Source organism: Protopterus annectens, chromosome 7.part0, assembly GCF_019279795.1.
Source record: "Protopterus annectens isolate FY-2018-M chromosome 7.part0, PAN1.0, whole genome shotgun sequence".
NCBI classification, from domain to species: Eukaryota; Metazoa; Chordata; order Ceratodontiformes; family Protopteridae; genus Protopterus; species Protopterus annectens.
This window is the reverse complement of record NC_056739.1, coordinates 1,181,445,675-1,181,452,043: the sequence shown is the minus strand read 5'-3', so window position 1 is coordinate 1,181,452,043 and position 6,369 is coordinate 1,181,445,675.

Genomic DNA, 6,369 nt, shown 5'->3' with positions numbered 1-6,369 from the left:
TGCCTGTATTATGTAGTGGTGTCGTCCTATGTAATATCAAGACTCCCTCAGACAGACATGTGTCAGTCATACACGCAAACATTTGTACATTGGCCATATACATCACTCTGTGCATGTTATTTACATTAACGCCAAACAGTCCAATATTTACATTAACACAACAGTTCCTGTCCAATCATTATGTGAGAACAGTATTCTTGCAAGGTACTGTGTGCGACATCATCATCATGATAAAGGTACATGGGTAACCATAGAGGGATTGGTAGTGTTGTGTGTACAATGGGGTCGTCCGCATCACATGTACCTGGAACATTTAGGAGCCGTGTGCATACTAGGATCATGCACCTGAGAGACAGTGGTGAGGACAACTGGAGTATGTTGTGATGCATATAAAAAGGGTTACATATGCCCAGTGGACACGTGTGTGAAATGGACAGCTATGTACGGGGCAAATGTTGTTCTAGGAACTAATTGGACTTTTGTTTCTGTAGGGTGAGAATGGGATGTGGGGGAAGGAGAGTAGGTATGCTCGTGGAGGAAAGGTAGGGTAGGATGACAAACAAGACAACATACAGGGTCGGTATATGACACGTGGGGGGATACACCTTGGACGGGGAGGGGTGTTCGGCATTCACAAGCCCATGAGCCCCCAGATGGAAACAGTGGGATGGAGGTCCCCAGCCATGGGCAGCCATCACTGCACCAAAACAGCTGCAAAGGTGGCAGTGCTGGGGGCTGTCTAGGAGGGGCAGCCTCACCCTGTAAATGTGACACTCTTCCCTTGAGCTGGCATATCTGGCCTCAAAACCCCTTATTGAGCCCCCTACGCACCACGTCCAGTATTGTATGACAGCAGACATGTCCCTGCCTGGACCTGCTCCCAGAGGGGACAAGCCCCATCCTCAGTGCGGTACCACCAGAAGGCAGTACAGAGCCAACAGAGGTGGAGGTCCAAGGCTGGGCCCCAGATGTGCTGGTGCCTGGTGCCATGGCCAGCTGAAGTGGGACAGGAGGTTCTGCCGGGACCTCCAAACCCATACAGCCTATGGTGTTGCAGTTTAAACACAGATATGGCTCAGTAATAGTCAACAGCATTCAGGATTACTTACAACAGCATGCATAGATATGACCATCAACCCAACACAACAGATGGTATACATTTGCAGAGAGAGCACAACACATGCATATATAATGACATCTGTACAACATGTAGAAGACGTGTGACTGCAGCTATGAACAGTGGCCCATTATTGGCATGTCACTGAGAACCCCAGACAGTGTCTGTCATACCACTGTTTCATGTGACATATGTCCAGTCAGGGATGCGATGGCAGTAACTCATCACTGTCACCATGTACTGGCAGCAATCCTCACACTATGCTCCTGCTGTTCACAGATGTGTGTTCAGTGAGTAACACAGGAAACAAATGGTTCCACACACTGACCAGTCCAAGGATGGCCCTACAAATGGGGGTACCTCACAAACAGAGCACTGTCTTGTCAGTTTTAAAACATGCAGAATAGCCATTACCACACACACCTTGTTAAACAGGCAGTTGTCTCAATGAAGCATAGCTACACTTACATTCTGTAGTTATGTCTGGCACATCACCCTCCTGTCTTTAGGCTATTTCCCACTGTGTACGTTGTTTGAGGAACATCCAGATATCATCTGTGATGCCATTTACCAAACACCAGATCCCGGTACCACTCACAGCGACTGTCATGGGCAAACACCAACAGGATGTTCCTAGATATTGTACTGTGTTTTTCATGTGAATGGCTATGGGAACATCATCACAGCTGTTCCACATGCAATCAGCTAGAGGAGGACTGCAATAGGTGCAGAGGCCATCACCCAAACATGACCATCACTTACAGTACACAAGCTGCTGCTAAGCAGGTGTACACTTCCACATCCACCAGAGAGTGTGTGGGAGGGACAGACAGAGGCAAAGTACATCAGAGAAGGGATTGGAGACTAAAACCTAAGCATTGTCTGTCACACACCTACCAGTACCCCTGACTGACTAGTCATTACTATTGCAAGTGCATGCAGTTACTCTATGTGCCACAAAGCTGACATGTTGGTGTGCTGTAAGAACATATATGTGTGTTGGTGTGCAACATCTGCAACAGAGATATAGTAGACAGACATTAGGTATAGCACACATGGCTGTCCATATGAACGGATGTCATTGTCAGCATAGCCACACTCTATAATGGACTCACATTGACACTCTTTGCCAGGCCCACATATAAACTCCCAAACCACTTAGTTTGCCACATGCAGTAATGCACAGGTACTACATGCACCACAGGGGATATCCGGGGGTTCTATGAGCTAGGGCATGTGAACATGTTTTACATCTGTCGGTATGCCAATGGGAGTTATACTGGGAGTGACTGTGGTTGTGAGCATCATACCCTACACACAGACACAAGGTGGCAGTACTGACATGCATCTGTGCATTGCTTTATGGGTGTGTAGTGGTTGGCTGTGTAAGATGGCTGTACAAGGCTGGGTGAGGGGTAATCCTTGGCATCACACCACCCGACAATGGTGTGTAGTGTGGTACAGGGGTGTAGTGTCTGCAATGTCCCACACATTTGGGTATTGTATGAACTGTCCTGACATCCTGGTTACCATTGTTTATGGCCATAGCTTTGCAATGCATGCCATGTCTGTGTTTGATAGTCCTTGACATGGACATTGCCTGGGATGTGCATGTCCCACAATAATGTACAGTGACATGTACAGGTGTACCTGGTTTGGCTGGCACATGTTGTGTACACAGACCATTATCCTCTGATATGCCAATACTGGCCTGGTGTGGCAGAACCTGCTTATAGTCAGCAGGTTGACCCTGCACCCGCATTGATAGCATGATACAGGTATTCCCTGGTGTCAGTGGCATCGGTCCATACAGGGCACATGTGTAAGGCATTGTATGGCCTCTGTGGATCACATTTGATGGAGCCACATATGTTGCAGGTATCCAGTGGGGAACATAGTGAAGGCACATTGTCTGCAATTATCTGCCTATTGTACTGCTGTACAGGGTGCCATGCCCTCTGTAGCCCACTGCAATCACACCATGCCTACTATCTGTCATCAGTGTGCAGGGTACTAGCAACATAGCGGGATATTCTAGGCAAGTGTGTTTTTGTATGACACATGGGTTCAGGACGTATTCTGGGTAATAGTAGGGTTGCATACATTGTTCACCAGGCCTTTTGCCAGATGTAGGGGTATGGCTTGCCAACACAGTCCCTTGGCTGACTGACATCTGTACTCCTTGAGATGTGGACATTGTGACATATAAGACAGACACCATATAGGAAAACTACAAAATCTGCTCCCCAACATGTCCAGTGGTTAGACAGTCACAGCCACCTCCACACAGGCTCTGACAGTCACACACACACACACACACACACACACACACACACACACACACACCTGCCATGTCCTGGAATAGAACCCCATACCTAACTAGTGTATCACACTATATCATTACGCAGTTACAGCATGTGCTACAGAGATTACTGGGTTACAGCAGTCCCAGAGGTGTATGTCTAGGTGAGTGACATCAGCAGGATTGCCAAAGGTGATCATGTGAATTGTAAAGTGTGTGCATACTCTAAAAAGCATAGTTCCTGTCTCAGGCAGACACACACACACACACACACACACACACACACACACACACACACACACACACACACACACACACACAGTTGGTCTCTCTTGGAATAGAACCCCTACCTAACTAGTTTATCACACTACAGCAATACGCAGTTACAGCATGTGCTACGGAGAATACAGGATTACAGCGGTCCTAGAGGTATATTCTTAGGTGGGTGACATCAGCAGGATTGCCAAAGGTGGTCATGTGAATCGTAAAGAGTGTGCATACTCTAAAAAGCATTGTTCCTGTCTCAGGCAGACAAACACACACACAGTTGGTCTCTCTTGGAATAGAACCCCTACCTAACTAGTTTATCACACTATAGCAATACGCAGTTACAGCACGCGCTACGGAGAATACTGGTTACAGCAGTCCTAGAGGTACATTCTTAGGTGGGTGACATCAGCAGGATTGTCAAAGGTGGTTATGTGAATCGTAAAGAGTGTGCATACTCTAAAAAGCATTGCTCCTGTCTCAGGCAGACAAACACACACACAGTTGGTCTCTCTTGGAATAGAACCCCTACCTAACTAGTTTATCACACTATAGCAATACACAGTCACAGCATGTGCTACGGAGAATACTGGGTTACAGCAGTCCCAGAGGTGTATACGTAGGTGGGTGACATCAGCAGGATTGCCAAAGAAGGGCATTCCAAGTGTACCGCGGGTTGTACATGTCTGTTACCTGCGTGTACCCGCTGCTTACTGTCACGAAAACACAATTACACCTGCTTAAAAGTGTCTTATGCAGTCCTAATTGACAGTATCAACAAGGCTTGCAGGTGTCAAACCCTGGACCATGCACACTGAGGTCACTGGACATACCACTAAGCTATCTGGGTTGTACACATATTGCATGGAGTCTATAATGCATATCCTACTACAGGTATTCCACAGTACTGAAAACAAATGGGACAGTCCCTTTGTGTACATATGTACGGTACCCTTGAATGTACTGTACTCTGTGAAACAACAAAGATAAGTCTACATCTGTACAACTGTCATACCTACATACATATATATATATATATATATATACACACATATATATATATATATATATATATATATATATATATATATATATATATGTATATGTGTGTGCACCTATACATATACACGCACACACACACACACACACGTCTGAACACCCTTTGTGACACAGAAGGGTTCCAAAGGAACTGACATGTACACAAAACAGAGGCATCTCTTCTGTTATAACATTTAAATCATAAGCAGTTCACCAGAGAAGGGATGGTTGTTGTGTATGTGGAGTTTGGGGTGGGGAATGATGGCTAATGTAATCTATCCCAGGGATTGTGTAGTTAGGGTGGGGGAATGATGGGTATGGACCTACACCCCAGTGACCACTTCTGTGTCACTGCTTGACAGTAGCACAGGAAAATAACATACCCAACTGTAGTCATGCTTGACTGTGTATTCTTTACCATTCCTAACTATGTAATACTTTTTAGACACCGGTCACCACAGATGGCTACCATGGTGTGCTAAAAGACATTACACGTGTATGCCTGGATACAGGGTAGTCACACACACAAACACGCACACACTTGCTAGTATTGTGCATACACGTCTTGCCTATGTAAAGGTAACTAGTACAGTGGTATGCAGTTGGGGTATGTGCCACAGAACACATACAATTACACTTACTGATTCCACGTCTGAGCTTGGTGACATCACAGGACCGATTACTTGCAGTGGGGAGGGGGGAAGAGAGAGGTATCATGGTTGACAAGAATAAAGGCCAGTGCAAAAGGAGGTATCTCTTTGGAATACAGCAAAACCCACTGCCATGACAGGATGCAGACACAAATACACACACACAACCACACTCAGCCTATGCTGACACACTCAGCCATTTGCTGAGACACACACACTCAGGCATTTGCTGTCACACAAACAAACACACGCACACAGTTGCCATTGGTGAGATCAGAACTCCTGCCTATCTAAGGATCCCTATTACAGTACTACACAGTTAAGAGACACGCCACAGAGATTACACATCCCAAGGCAGTCAGACTGCCCTTCTACAATTGAGGACAACAACAGGGAGACTGACAGTCATGAAGTACATAGCTGTAGACCTGTGTGTTTAAAGTAGGTGTCCATTACAACCTGTATGCATAAACAAGACACACCATCCGCAGGTAGGCCTGAGAGGCATAGTTGTAGCACAACTGGAACCTGAACTGGAGTATGGTCATCTGCAGAATGGACAACTACTATCACTATACAGGGTTACAGTGGGCATGCTCATACACTTAGTAGCACAGGGCCGTTTGGGATGCACTATGACTACAACTACACAAGGTTATACTGGGCATGCTCATGCACTTAGTAACAACGGGCTTGTTGGATGCACTGACTCAAATTACACAAGGTGGCAGTGGGTACACTCATACACTTAGTAGCACAGGGCTGTTTGGGATGCACACCGATTCTAACCACTGAAGGCCACAGTGTGCATGCTCAAACACTTACATGTACAGAACATGTTGTAATGGACTACTATTGTAAACATACAGGTTTACAGTTTGGTACATCTTACCTGTCAGTATATATGTACATCATACTGGTTTACTACCTGATACCTGTATGTGGCCTGTAAATGATATATCTGTGTCTGTGCTGTGTGATACACATGCATCCAT